This window comes from Amblyraja radiata, chromosome 13 (genome assembly GCF_010909765.2).
Source record: "Amblyraja radiata isolate CabotCenter1 chromosome 13, sAmbRad1.1.pri, whole genome shotgun sequence".
Taxonomy (NCBI): domain Eukaryota; kingdom Metazoa; phylum Chordata; class Chondrichthyes; order Rajiformes; family Rajidae; genus Amblyraja; species Amblyraja radiata.
Genome location: NC_045968.1, coordinates 57,094,946 through 57,108,727, shown reverse-complemented (window position 1 = coordinate 57,108,727; position 13,782 = coordinate 57,094,946). Strand labels below are relative to the sequence as shown.

At 41.6% G+C, this 13,782-nt stretch overlaps 1 long non-coding RNA gene across 1 annotated transcript; it reads left to right on the top strand.

Annotated features, from left to right (window-relative positions):
• Positions 1–1,096: 1,096 nt before the first annotated feature.
• On the top strand, positions 1,097–8,658 carry LOC116980195. The gene is made up of 3 exons (XR_004413888.1): positions 1,097–1,108; positions 6,637–6,639; positions 8,624–8,658. It is a non-coding gene; the product is annotated as an uncharacterized LOC116980195 (long non-coding RNA).
• The last annotated feature ends 5,124 nt before the right edge of the window (positions 8,659–13,782 follow it).

Below are 13,782 nucleotides of genomic sequence, written 5' to 3'. Positions count from 1 at the left end.
CTGGGAGCTCCAAACCGGCGCGGCCTTGTCGGCTTCGGCAGCCCCGGGCTCCAACCAGGAAGCGGTCGTTCCAGGTGGCCCAGCCGCCGAAAGGACTCTCCCGACGCCGGGGCAAGACCACCCGGTGAGAACGGCCAGGGACATCGGGCCTCCGTAGAGGCAATTGCGGTGGCCTCAATAGGCCTGACTTTGGGGTAACCATGGGGTGGGGACTGGACACTGTGCCTTCCCCCACAGTGCTATCCACTGTGGGGGGATGATTTTTTTGTCTAATTGTAATCCTGTAGGTCTGTGTCCAAGATGGCTGCCGTGAAGGGAGAGTGGACGCTGGCGCGCTTTGGCTGCCGCTGCTCTCTCTTCACACTGTTTTTCATTTTCTGTTTTTTGATTGAATTCTGTTTTTAATTTGTGTCTCTGTGATGTCTTTATTACTTATTTTATTCCGATTATATGTTTTTATTCCGATTACTATGTAAGGTGCCCTTGAGATGTCTGAAAGGCGCCCATTAAATAAAATGTATTATTATTATTATTATTGAACCCGGGTCTCTGGCGCTGTGAGGCAGCAGCTCTACTGCTGCACCACTGTGTTTGCATTTAATTCAGGAAAATAGAGATTACACTACCAAAGACATGCAAGGACTATGGGAAATTCAAAAGTGATTTACTTGCAAGAGATAGCCTTTGTTGAGTGCAAGCTTTACTTGTGTTTTACAATCGGTGCCTGGGCCTAGATCAAACCATGTAGTATTTTACTCTGAGGTCCATGCTTTATACGTGGCAAGGACTACATTGATTGTAGAGCTATGAATAGAACCAGACATTGCACCACATGTTAGCAAATGTTCTAAAAGTTAAGGAAAAGTCATTGATGAAACAACTGAGGTTTATTGTTATTGTCACCTGTACTGTGAAAATCAGTGGAAATCTAGCAGTTCAACGGTTACAAATTTTAATGGGTTTTTATTTCTGATTTATTCAATTAATTAAATTAATTGGTTTGTTGCGGTAGTGGCAAATGTTCAAGCTGCTCTCCAAGAATATAGGGGAAAGATAGTTCAAAGGGGCTGGATCAGAAAATGAACTCCTGACAAAGATCAGGTCAGCTGTGTTCCTCACTGAAGAGATGAACAGTCTCATGGGGATATCTGGCTGCCTACTGCTCTGATTTTTATGTACACTGTGGATCTTTGCACACAATATCAATGATATCATGTACCTGGGGAGACAATGAAAAGCATGGGAAAATATATAGATTTTCAGAAGGACTTCAGAAAAACTGCAGTGCAAGAAGAATGTTCCAGAGAGTAGAACTTTATGTTATGAAAATCTACAAAGTGGGATATATTTTACAAGTATGTTAATATCGTAGTAATTTAGTAATGGTCTTTAAACATTTTATTTAAATCCAGAGTTGATAATACCATCGCTCTAGCTTTGTTAAGTCCAATATACCATGAAGATGTCTTCATTGGGGAAAAGCTTAAGCAAACTGCAAAAAGTGCTTTAAGGGAGAACTATGAATTGCACAAGATAGTAATAGATAAAATAAACAACATGCCAAAAAACTCAGAGCATGAGCCATCAGAAAACTGTGATATCCCTCACTGAAGCTGCTGAAAATGGATACCAAGCTCGGGTTGAAAGACTGTCAAAACAAGATGCAAATGCATAAATCTTTTCGTAGATGTTTAGATTGATAGAACAGACAAATTGAAAGATAAAGTTATTTTGTTATCATGGGATAAAAGAAGCAATGAATGAGTAACATCTTTCCGCCAATCCAACAAAATTCAGTCAAAAATGACAACTTTAAGGAGCAGATTTGGCACTTTAATTATCAAATCACTGATTTTCCGAATACTCACATCTTTGTTTTCCCTGTCATGTTGAAGGTTATCTTAGTGGTCACGGCGAATATCAGGTGACAGCTATTTCCCGTGATGCTTCAACAACTGTCAAACTGTCTATCCGGCTGTCACCTGACCAGCCGTTCCCATGGTTCCCAGTGTTTCTATATGATGATAAATTGAGGGCCACCATTATCAGGTCCCGGTAAAGAAGGACTGTTTAGGCTTTGATAAGCTATCGCTATTCCCAGGTGAAAAGGACTGACAGCACATCAAGACAAGACAACACTTGAAACACTGTACACTAGGCAGGGTTTGCAAACAACTGCCATAATCACTCCTGGGTCTAGTTTCCTCTCTGCTGCCATCATAGCCCATCATCACAAGCAGTTTCGTACTTTGCGGCCTTGATGGTGGGGTGGGAAAATGCATCTTACTTGGCATTTTACTGGGATTTTGTAACGCTCAATTGGATACAAGATACTTGCAGGGAGGTGATTCCAAGTGCCACGATGGAAAATTATGATCGTAAAAGATACACCTGAACTGAACAATTAAATTTCACAAGGAAATTTAATCTCCTATTCTCTAATTTGTTCTACCCTGAGTCCTTTATCCACAGTTTCCTGTGAGTCACGTAGAAAAATAACTGGGCTTGCGATTATCTGGAATTTATACTCTGCTTCATAATAGTGAAGAACTGCAACAGCAAATACATTCAGATCAGCTGAATTATGCTTATGTTGGTTGTTAGTTAAACTGCTTTTAATTTATTTATCGCAAACTTTTTTCATAACTATCTTTTACCATTGACATACTTGTACATAAATAGATTTCTCATTGTCCATAAGTGATTGCAATTACCTTTTAATCAAAATGCAAGATGGTGGACACACAGATACAACAGATATCAACACAAACCCATTAATTAACCCATTACTAGTGTCAACTATATTGGCTCCCATTAGAAATACAAATGCCTTATTATTATTTGTTACAGTTCAGTCATCAAATGATTGGAATTGCAGTAAAATTGAAATTATTTTAGTTTCTTCATTAGTAACCTCTGAAAGAAAATACATTTTTCCAAAATGCAAAATCCTATTTTCAAGACAATGCATCAAGGACATTGCAAACCTCGTTTAATTGTGCTCTTTAAAATTCAATATGGTACATGTAGTTCAAAACCATGAAATGGTGTGCTCGGAAGGAAAGTCAAGACCACAGAGAGCACAGGTCAGAAATAACATAACCCAAATATGATCTGCCAACATTAGTGCAGACTGCCACTGAGGAGAACAAGATTGTGAAATTACCCGTATAATATTGTTATATTCACAGATATTTAATTTAAGATACGGTTCACTAGAGATTGGAAACACGAGTTGTGCCAAGCCTCCAAAAACCTGCTTTCATTTCATCTTATTCCTTGGTCTCATTGTCATATGAATAAAATAATAGCTTTGCAAATAATAGCTTTGCTGTCATTAATGCATGAAGATTTTCTCCAAATACTGACAGAAGTACATTTAGTGCTCACATCACCACCTTGTGTACAAATAATTATTTGCATGCAGATCAGTCTTTGTACATCAAAATGGAGGAGACAAGAACAAAGATACTGTAATGTTCAACTCAGATTTTATTCATTTCAATTACATTGTTTCTATTTTAAAACTTTTTTTTAATTCTCCCCTGCTCTTACAAAAACCTTCGGGTAATACACTCCCTTGAAGTTATCAAGTTAAGAAAGAAAAAATGAGTCTCGACCCGAAACGTCACCCATTCTTTTTCTCCAGAGATGCTGCCTGACCCGCTGAGTTACTCCAGATTTTTGTGTCTACCTTCAGTTTAAACCAGCATATACCGTTCCTTCCAACACAAGGAAAATATTTTAGTGTAGATGAGGAAGTAGCAGAAATTAAAAGACTGCTGAAGTGTAAGTGAGCAGACTCCCAATTCTCAAAAATAATCTCAAAAAACTCAAATCGTAAAATGGTATCTCAAAAAGACAGGCACTTCTTTCCTGCTCTACCAATTACAGTTGTTAAAATACAAAATGAACAGATGTGAACATCTTTAAGATGCACCAGCTGGTACCTTTTAGGCACTGATGATGCTTTGGACTATATATTATTGGGTAATATTATTTTGGCATTATTCTGTTAAGTGTGTTTATTTTATCAATACTACTTTCTTACTTTAAAAGGCATTTTTATTCCAAGTCTGATCATAGACTGATCATTTACAAGGATGTTGTCAGGACAAGAAGGTCTGAGCTATAGGGAGAGGCTGGGACTCTATTCCCTGGAGCGGAGGAGGATGAAGAGTAATCTTATCGAGGTGTATAAAATCAGGAGAAGAATTGATCGGGTAGATGCACAGAGTCTCTTGCCCAGAGTAGGTGAATCGAGGACCAGAGGACATAGGTGAAGGGGAAATGATTTAATAGGACTCTGAGGGGTAACTTTTTCACATGAAGGGTGGTGGGTGTATGGAACAAGCTGCCAGAGGAGGTAGTTGAGGCAGCTTTTAAGAAAGTTGGACGGGTACATGGATAGGACAGGTTTGGAGGGATATGGGCCAAACGCAGGCAGGTGGGACAAATGTAGCTGGGACATGTTGGCAGGTGTGGGCAAGTTGGGCCAAAGGGCCTGTTTCCACACTGTATCACTCTATGACTTTATGACTCTATAAAGGGGATAATAACATTATACAACATTTTACTCAGTAAGTTACAGGTTTATCTAGAAATTCAGTACAGCTGCTCCTCGACCTACGATGGGGTTACGTTCCGATAAACCCATCATAAATCGAAAATATCGTAAGTCGAAAACGCATTGAATACAATGTGATCACGTGACCGGAAGGGAGCTGCGGAAAAGTCGAAATATTGTAAGTCGAAGCGTCGTAAATCGGGGAGCATCTGTACTTAATTTCTATTGAAATACCATGATTTAATAAGTTATATGCAATTTCATTATGAACAGATATTAATTGTGTTTTCCAGAATAAGTCAACTTTCATTCAAATCTTTTTACCAAATAATGTTGCCTGAGTTACAGAGAACTAAGTCTACCTGTTCAATTACGTTAAAAGGTATTAACTGCAATATATACTCTCTTCAAAAGAAAATGAAAAAAATCCATTCATGACAGCTTGGTGGCATCAGGTTCGGGAGATTCAGGTTAGGGGGTGTGGGGGTGGGGGTGGGGGTGAGAAAGAAATCAGCAATGTTGAGGAAGAAACTGTAAAGGGGATCAATTATCATCTGGTCTCAGAATCAAAGGAAATGGTTTTCCTAACCTCACAAAAAGCTTTTTTTTTCACTTAACAACCTACATAAATCCTTTTAAAGACTGCTGTTTTGCTGGCTCAAAGCCAGCTGCCATTAGTCAAAGCAAGATTGGTGCATAATCTACATGTGGATAGTTCAAAATAAAATGAAATGGGTTTCCAGCAAAACAATCGGTGGGGGCACTGCGAGACAGCTGCCCTGCCAGCAGCGTGTTCGTCATTCCTACTTTTTTTGTTTTATTAGTGTGTCCAAATGTGTGTTTTAATGTCTCTTGGTGTGTCTTGTGTGGGGGGTGGTGAGGGGGAGTAAGGGGGGAACCGCTTTCGGTCGCCTCCTCAACAGAGAGGCAACATTTTCCATGTCGCCTCCCTCGTGGCCTAACACCATGGATTGGTGCGGCCTTTCCCGGAGTTGGGCCCGGAGCTTCAGCAGCGGGTGCAGCGTGGACATTTCATCGTGGAGCGGGTGAGCCGGGGTCGCTAGAAGGGAGTGCTCCGATCGCTGGCCCGCGGACTGTTACAGCCTGAAGATGCGGTCTGCGGAGCTTCTAGCCGCGGGCGCGGCGTCCGGAGCCTGGGACCCCTCGCTAGGGACCCCTAGCTGGAGAAGAGCTCCGACCGCTGGCCCGCGGCTGATAACGTCCTGAAGCCGCAGGGGCGGCGTGGACTTACCATCCAAATGCGGGATCCCTCGCCGGGGATCCCCGGAGAAGCTCCGACCGCCGACCTGCGGCCTACAACATCCTGAAGCCGTGGTCTCGCGTAGGGAAATGCCAATTCGGGACTTACCGTCCCGACAAGAGGGCCTGTACATCAGGCCGCCCGCAGCGGAGACTGCAGAGGTTTATGGCCCTGACCACGGGGGAATAATGGAGGAGGACTGACTGTACTTTGTGCCTTCCACCACACTGAAGAATGTTGTGGTGGATGTTTGTGTTAAATTTTTATTGTGTATTGTGTGTTCTTTTTTGATTGTACCGCTGCTGGCAAATTCATTTCACTGCACTTTATTGTGTATGTGATGAATACATTGATTGACTGATTGATTGATTGATGGTGCTTGAGGCACTAGAGAGGGTCATAAGGTCATAAGGATTAGGAGCAGAATTAGGCCATTCGGCCTATCAAATCTACTCCACCATTCAATCATGGCTGATCTATCTCTCCCTCCTAACCCCATTCTCATACCTTTTCCCCAGAACCTTTGACACCTGTACTAATCAAGAAACTATCTATCTCTGCCTTAAAAGTATCCACTAACTTGGCCTCCTCAGCCTTCTGTGGTAAAGAATTCCACAGATTCACAAACCACTGATGAAAGAAATTTCTCCTCATCTCCTTCTTAAAAGAACGTCCTTTAATTCTGAGGCTATGACCTCTAGTCCTTGACTCTCCTACTAGTGGAAACATCCTCTCCACATCCACTCTATCCAAGCCTTTCACTATTTGTATGTTTCAATGAGGTTCCCCTCGTTCTTCTAAACTCCAGCGAGTACAGGCCCAGTGCCGACAAAGGCTCATCATAGGTTAACCTATTCATTCTGGGATCATTCTTGTAAACCACCTCCGTACCCTCTCCAGAGCCAGCATATCCTTCCTCATATCTGGTGCCCAAAATTGCTCACAATATTCCAAATGCGGCCTGACCAGCACTTTATAGAGCCTCAACATTACATTCCTGTTTTTGTATACAAGCCCTCTTGAAATAAATGCTAGCATTGAGTTTGCTTTCTTCACTACCGATACGACTTGCTGATTAACTTTTTTGGAATCCTGCACCAGCACTCCCAAGTCCCTTTGCACCTCTGATTTCTGGTTTCTCGCCCCATTTAGAAAATAGTCTACGCCTTTATTCCTACTACCAAAATAAATGACTCCACACTTTGCTACACTATATTCCATCTGCCACTTTTCTGCCCACTCTCCAAACCTGTCCAAGTCCTTCTGCAGAGTCCCTGCTTTCTCCACACTACCTGCCCCTCCGCCTATTTTCGTATCATTCGCAAACTTTGCCACAAAGCCTTCAATCCCCATGTCCAAATCATTAATATACAACAAGAGTAGCGGCTCCTGCAGAACTCCACTAGTCACTGGCAGCCAACATGAAAAAGCCCCCTTTATTGCCACTCTTTATTTTCTGCTATCCAGCCAACCTGCTGTCCATGCTAATATCTGCCCTTTAATACTGTGGGCTCTCATCTTCCTTAGCAGCCTAACGGGTGGCACCTTATCAAAGGCTTTCTGAAAATCTACTGACTCTCCTTTCTCAATCCTGCTATTTCCTTCTTCATAGAATTCCAGCAAATGTGTCAAGCAAGACCTGCTGACCAGCCTATTTTATTGTGAACTTCTAAGTACTTCGAAATCTCATCCTGTATAATGGACTCTAAAATATTACCAACCACAGAAGTCAGACTAACCGGCCTATAGTTCCCACTATTCTGCCTTGCTCCTTTTTTGTGCAGTGATGTAATATTGGCAATTTTCCATTCATCTGGGACCACTCCTGATTAGTGATTCTAAAATATCACTATTAATGCCTCCACAACCTCTAAAGCTACCTCTTTCAGAACCCTAGGGTGCAGTCCATCTGGCCCAGGTGTCTCATCCACCTTCAGCCCTTTCAGCTTCTCAAGCACCTTCTCCTTAGTAATAGCCACTCTACTAACTTCCACCCCTGACACTCTTGAATTTCAGGCACGTTGCTGGTGTCTTCCACTGTGAACACTGATACAAATAAGTTATTCAACTCTTCTGCCATTTCTTTATTCCCCATTATCATTTCTCCTGCATCATTCTCCAGCGGTCCAACATCTATTCTTGCCTCTTTCTTACTCTTTATATAACTGAAGAAACTCTTGCTATCCTTTTTTATATTATTGGCTAGCTTACCTTCGACTTTCATCTTTTCTCTCCGTATTGTCTTTTTAGTTACCCTCTGTTGTTATTTTAAAATCTCCCAATCCTCTGGCTTCCCATTACTCTTTGCTATGTTATGATGAAAAATGTCCACGAGTAAAAAGTTCGTGAATTAGGTCATGAAAGTGGGACAGGCCCTTTATACGCCTTCTCTTTTAGTATTATACTGTCTTTGACTTCCGTTGTGAGTCACAGCCGCCTCGTTATCCCCTGTCATCGAGTCATGGTGTTGTATAACATAGAAACAAGCCCTTTAACCCACCACATTCACGATGGCCATTATGCCTATCTATACTAATCCCATTTGCTGCATTAATTCCATATCCATCCTTGTCTTCCTCATTGAAGTGGCTGTTCAGATGCCACTTAAATGTTGTTACTGCTCCTGCCTCCATCCACTATCTCCTCTGGCAGCTCAGCCCAGTTACCAACTACTCTTTGTGAGAAAAAGTTACCCCTCAGATCCCTTCCACGTCCTCTAGTTTGAGAGGCCCCTAACATGGAATACAGGCTCTGGCTATCTACACTTTCTAAGCCTCTCAGAATCTCTGTCTCAGACTCCTTTGCTTCAGGGGAAACAGACCCAGCCTATGTAATATCTTCCTATAATTTATGCCCTCCAATCTAGCCAACATACTTATTAATCTTTTCTGCACCTTTTCTAGCTTAATCACATCTTTATTGTAATTAGGAAACTAGAACTGCACACAATACACCAATTATGGTCTATCGTTTTGTACAACCCTAACATAACATCCCAACTCTTGGACAGTGCCTCAGCCGACGAAGGCAAGCATGTCATCCACCTTCTTCACCACCCAGGCTACCTGTATTTCTATTTTTAGAGATCTACCTACCTTAGGTTTCTCTGTTCAATAATATTGCCCAGGACCATACCATTAACTGAGTAGTTCCTGCTATGGTTTAACTTTCCAAAATAAATCAATTCACACTTATCTGAGTTAAGTTCCATCTGCCATTTATTTGCCCAATCTCACTGATGGTTGAGGTGTAACCTGTGGCCATTGGAAAGTGGAGATCTTCTGGCAATCTTCTCAGAGGTCCACACATCCGTATTTTGCAGTGAGAACCGAGCATTAGCTTATCAATGGAATGCTGATATGTGGTACCTGAGACCACAAGCTTCGCAAGTTTGCAGACGACACAACCCTGATTGGACTGATCCTGGATGGGGAGGAATCTGCCTACAGACAGGAAGTGACACAGTTGGCGTCCTGGTGCCATCGCAACAACCTGGAGCCCAATGCTCTTAAGACAGTGGAATTGATTAGAAACATAGAAACATAGAAAATAGGTGCAGGAGTAGGCCATTCGGCCCTTCGAGCCTGCACCGCCATTCAATATGATCATGGCTGATCATCCAACTCAGTATCCTGTACCTGCCTTCTCTCCATACCCCCTGATCCCTTTTGTACACTTTAGGAGAGCTCCCCCTCCCCCCCACTCACCATCAACAACACCACAGTCACATCTGTGGAGTCATTTAAGTTCCTTGGAACCATCATCTCCAGGGACCTAAAATGGGAGGCCCCACAGTCAAAAAGGCCCAACAGAGGATGTACTTCCTGCAGCAGCTGAGAAAACACAATCTGCCACAGGCAATGATGGTCCAGTTTTATACTGCCATCATAGCGTCTGACCTCACCTTCTCCATCATGGTCTGGTTTGGCTCAGCCACCGAGCACGACACCTGGAGGCTGCAGCGCATCGTTCGATCAACCAAGAAGGTTGTTGGCTGCAACCTTTTCCCCATTGATGAACTGTACACTGCAAGGGCCAGGAAGCGAGCGGGTACGATCATCTCTGACCCCTCTCACCCTGGCCACAAACTCTTTGAAGTACTTCTCTCTGGGAGGCGACTCCAGGCTGTCAAAGTCACCACAGCCAGACATAAAAACTGCTTTTTTCCACGAGCAGTAGCTCTACTCAACAACCAAAAGTCTGTGGCCTCCTTTTGCTCTGGTATTTTATTTCATTCTTCACATGTTTAAATTATAATGTTTCGTTTTGTCTACTGCATATCGTGTTGTTATCCTTGCGAGCAAAGCACCAAGGCAAATTCCTTGTATGTATGCATACTTGGCGAATAAAATTCATTCATTTCAATTCAATTCAGGCATAAGCAGTTCGAGCACAGATAGACACAAAATGCTGGAGTAACTCAACGGGACAGGCAGCATCTCCAGATAGAAGGAATGGGTGATGTTTCAGGTGGAGACCCTTCTTCAGACTACATAACTTGCATGGGAAGCACATACAAGTGCACTGCAAGAAGAGTATAGTCAGAGGGAAGGTGCTACGACTGTCCTAGGAGATCAATAGATTAAGAGCCGGGTGAAGATGTAGAGGTCTGAGAGGTGAGAAACTGAATATCAAACAATAACCAGATAAATTCACCCAATAATGCAATTATTAATTAATCACATTCAACATTTAGTCTTTAAAGCATTAACTGACTGGTTAACTCCTGAACCAGGAACCATTAAATAAACACCACATCTATCCAAAATCAAACCTGACTGGGATCAGCCTGTATTTTAGGCTGATGGCCCTTTTTAGACCTCTCCTGCTTCAATCGTAGGTTGTCTTCTCAAATGCGCTATTTGTTTCAAAGTCAGGAATCAACTCTCGTTGATGAAGATAGGCACACAAAGCTGGAGTAACTCAGCAGGACAGGCAGCATCTCTGGAGAGAAGGAATGGGTAACGTTTCAGGTCGAGACCCTTCTTTGGACTCAATGGACATGGAAAATGAGAAACACTTCTTGACCAATTTTAACAACTGAATGTTTTCATTATAACCATCTAAAATGGTGGAAATTGGATTTGAAAATCCCAATGGGTACTGGTGATGTCTATCTGCATTGATAATGAAGCCCCTGTTTTCAACATTGTCTGAGCAACCCAAAATATCACAGTGCATAGGTGGGAATGCCATCATAAATCAGTGCTGCCATTTTAATTTTGCTACCATCCCATTCATGTGTTGAAAGCTATTGAAATCAATGCCTTGGTGTCCATGAAAATGCTGTGTATAAGAGTCAAAGCTTCACAGAAAATGAATCGCACAGTCTACTTTAAATAACATTCATCCTGTTCTTTCTCACTAGATTTCATGATGTGTTAACACAGCTTCAGGTTGGTGCGGAACTGACTAATTCATGTCCATCGAAGATAGACACAAAATGCTGGAGTAACACAGCAGGACAGGCAGCATCTCTGGAGAGAAGAGTCTTGACCTGAAACATCACCTATTCCTTCTCTCCGGTGATGCTGCTTGTCCCGCTGAGTTACTTCAGCATTTCGTGTCTATCATCGGTGTATAACCAGCATCTGCAATTCCTTCTTACACAATTCATGCCCCTGCTCCATTACCATCCTGGAATACACCATATTGTGAAACTAATTATTTAGCATAGGTCAACATAAAATGAGATTTCAAGCAAAATCTTGGACTTCATTATTCGAATATGGTTGGATTGAGACAATAATAAATGAGTATCAAAATGGGCATTAAAATGCTTTAAATATCATACTGGAAGCCGATGATAATGGCACAAGTGACTCAACAAATTAAAATATAGTTAGTAAGAAATTTATTTTAAATGAAACTCAGGCTTGAAATTGTCCTGGCAAAAATAATTTCCCTTTTTTGCACATGCTATGAGGGAGACTAAAGAAACTAAGAGGAGTAAATGATTATCCTAAATGATTCCCCAAGTCTCTTGCATGAAAAGTGCTCCCAGTATCACATCATCTAGTCACATCTTTCTTTGGTTTGAATTACACTCTTTCCCTCTTCTAGTACAGCAGTGAAAGATTGTTTGTTCTGTTAATTAACTTTATTACCCTGATAGCTCCCTGCAGCCTTTGATGAAAACAATTACCATTCCTTTTCTCTGGCTAAAAGACTATTAATTAGAAATGGGCCTGGTCCCTGCTATGTTAGCTTGCCACATTCACAGGCCCTCGAGCCAGATAGCATTACATTGTCAGTAGTAATTTAGCTCTCATCTGTCTCTGCTAATTATTGTCACATTCATCAAATTCATCAAGGAAAGTGCTCTCAGAGGGATTGCATATTTGCAGTTAATATAGCATAAACTGGTATTACCCATCAGCACATTTGTGATGATGAGAGGGACACAACTTATTCAACCCTAATTAGAGCAAGCTGGGTAATTAATTATACATTCCGCCTTATTACTTCTGAGTTCCCTTATATTGTTTTCAGAAAGGAGAGGAGAAGCTGGGAAATGCAAAAGGGTGATGTGTTTTGTCACACACACTATGCTATAATTCCCACCTGACAAACTCGCTGAATCAGTGGAAAATTGCAACTTGTCACTGGTGGAATAAACTACAGTAATAACTGATTAATGCTCATCACCTGTGACAGGTGGTATCTACCACTGTAAAGTTTGTTTTATCACTCCTTGCACTAATATATATTCCTGACAGGAGGTTAAAAACAATTTGTTTTTATTTCTTGACAAGTAAATGGTTCATGTCGTAAAACCAAGGAAAGAAAATTGGTGCAGGTGTTAATTGCTTCTGTTCATATGCATCTAGTCATATACTATATGTTTAAATTTTTTGTTCATGCAGTATGTCAACAAATACAGTGGATCAACATCCCTCCATTGTTATTGTCTGAAAGCACTTCTTACGATGTTCTATAATGTGCAGTGATGTTTTTACTGATGGTGCTGGCTCTCCACGGCTATCCTGTATGCATGAGTTGGAATGTTAAGAATTGGCAGGCTATTTAGCCGTAAAGACATCACGTTTGAGCCAAATCCTTTTATCATGCTTCACTCCCTTCCCCAACACGACGGAACACTCACAAGCTCATATTTCCACGCACAGTTACTGAACCTCCTCACAAGAGGAATCGTGTAGGAAGGAACTGCAGATGCTGGTTTAAACCGAAGATAGACACAAAAAGTTGGAGCAACTCATCTCTGGAGCATCTTTGGAGAAAAGGAATAGATGACGATTCGGGTCCCGAATCGTCACCTATTCCTTTTCTCCACAGATGCTGTCTGACCCGCTGAGTTAATCCGACTTTTTGTATCTAAGAGAGAAATTGTGATGTTTACAGACTGTATGGCAATACTGCTTACTATGGACAGAGGTAGAACTTCCAACAACGCATCCTTTCTTGAAGGCAATGAACACTCAACATGGTTATGGCTGATCTAAGAATGTGCTAACAATCACACAACATTGTATACTCTATACTTAAGGGCATGTGTAAACTCCTGTAACATTCTGATGAGATATCATTGATTTGAAATATTAAATCTGATTTTCACTTCCAAAAGACCACTGAACCTGCTGGGTATTTTCTGTAATTTTATTTTTGCTTACATTATCTGTTTTAATAATAACTCTAAAACTCAAGTACTCATGAGGATTATGAATCATTCCATTGGTCTGAAAACCCCAAATCACTGTGCAATTGATGCTCTAGCGGCAAACTGCTTGTAATGGATTTTCCTTCTTTCTGGCATATCTCACCCTGTTTAATCCTCTGGCCAGCTCATTACTTTGCTTTGCAGATTCAATTCCCAATTTGTGGTGGCCTTTGCCGACATTGCCATAATAGATACCTTCTGCCCTTGCATCACAGCGCCATTATAATGCAATATTTGGTTCACTTGCTCAACCGCAGTGAAACATCCTTGCTGGCA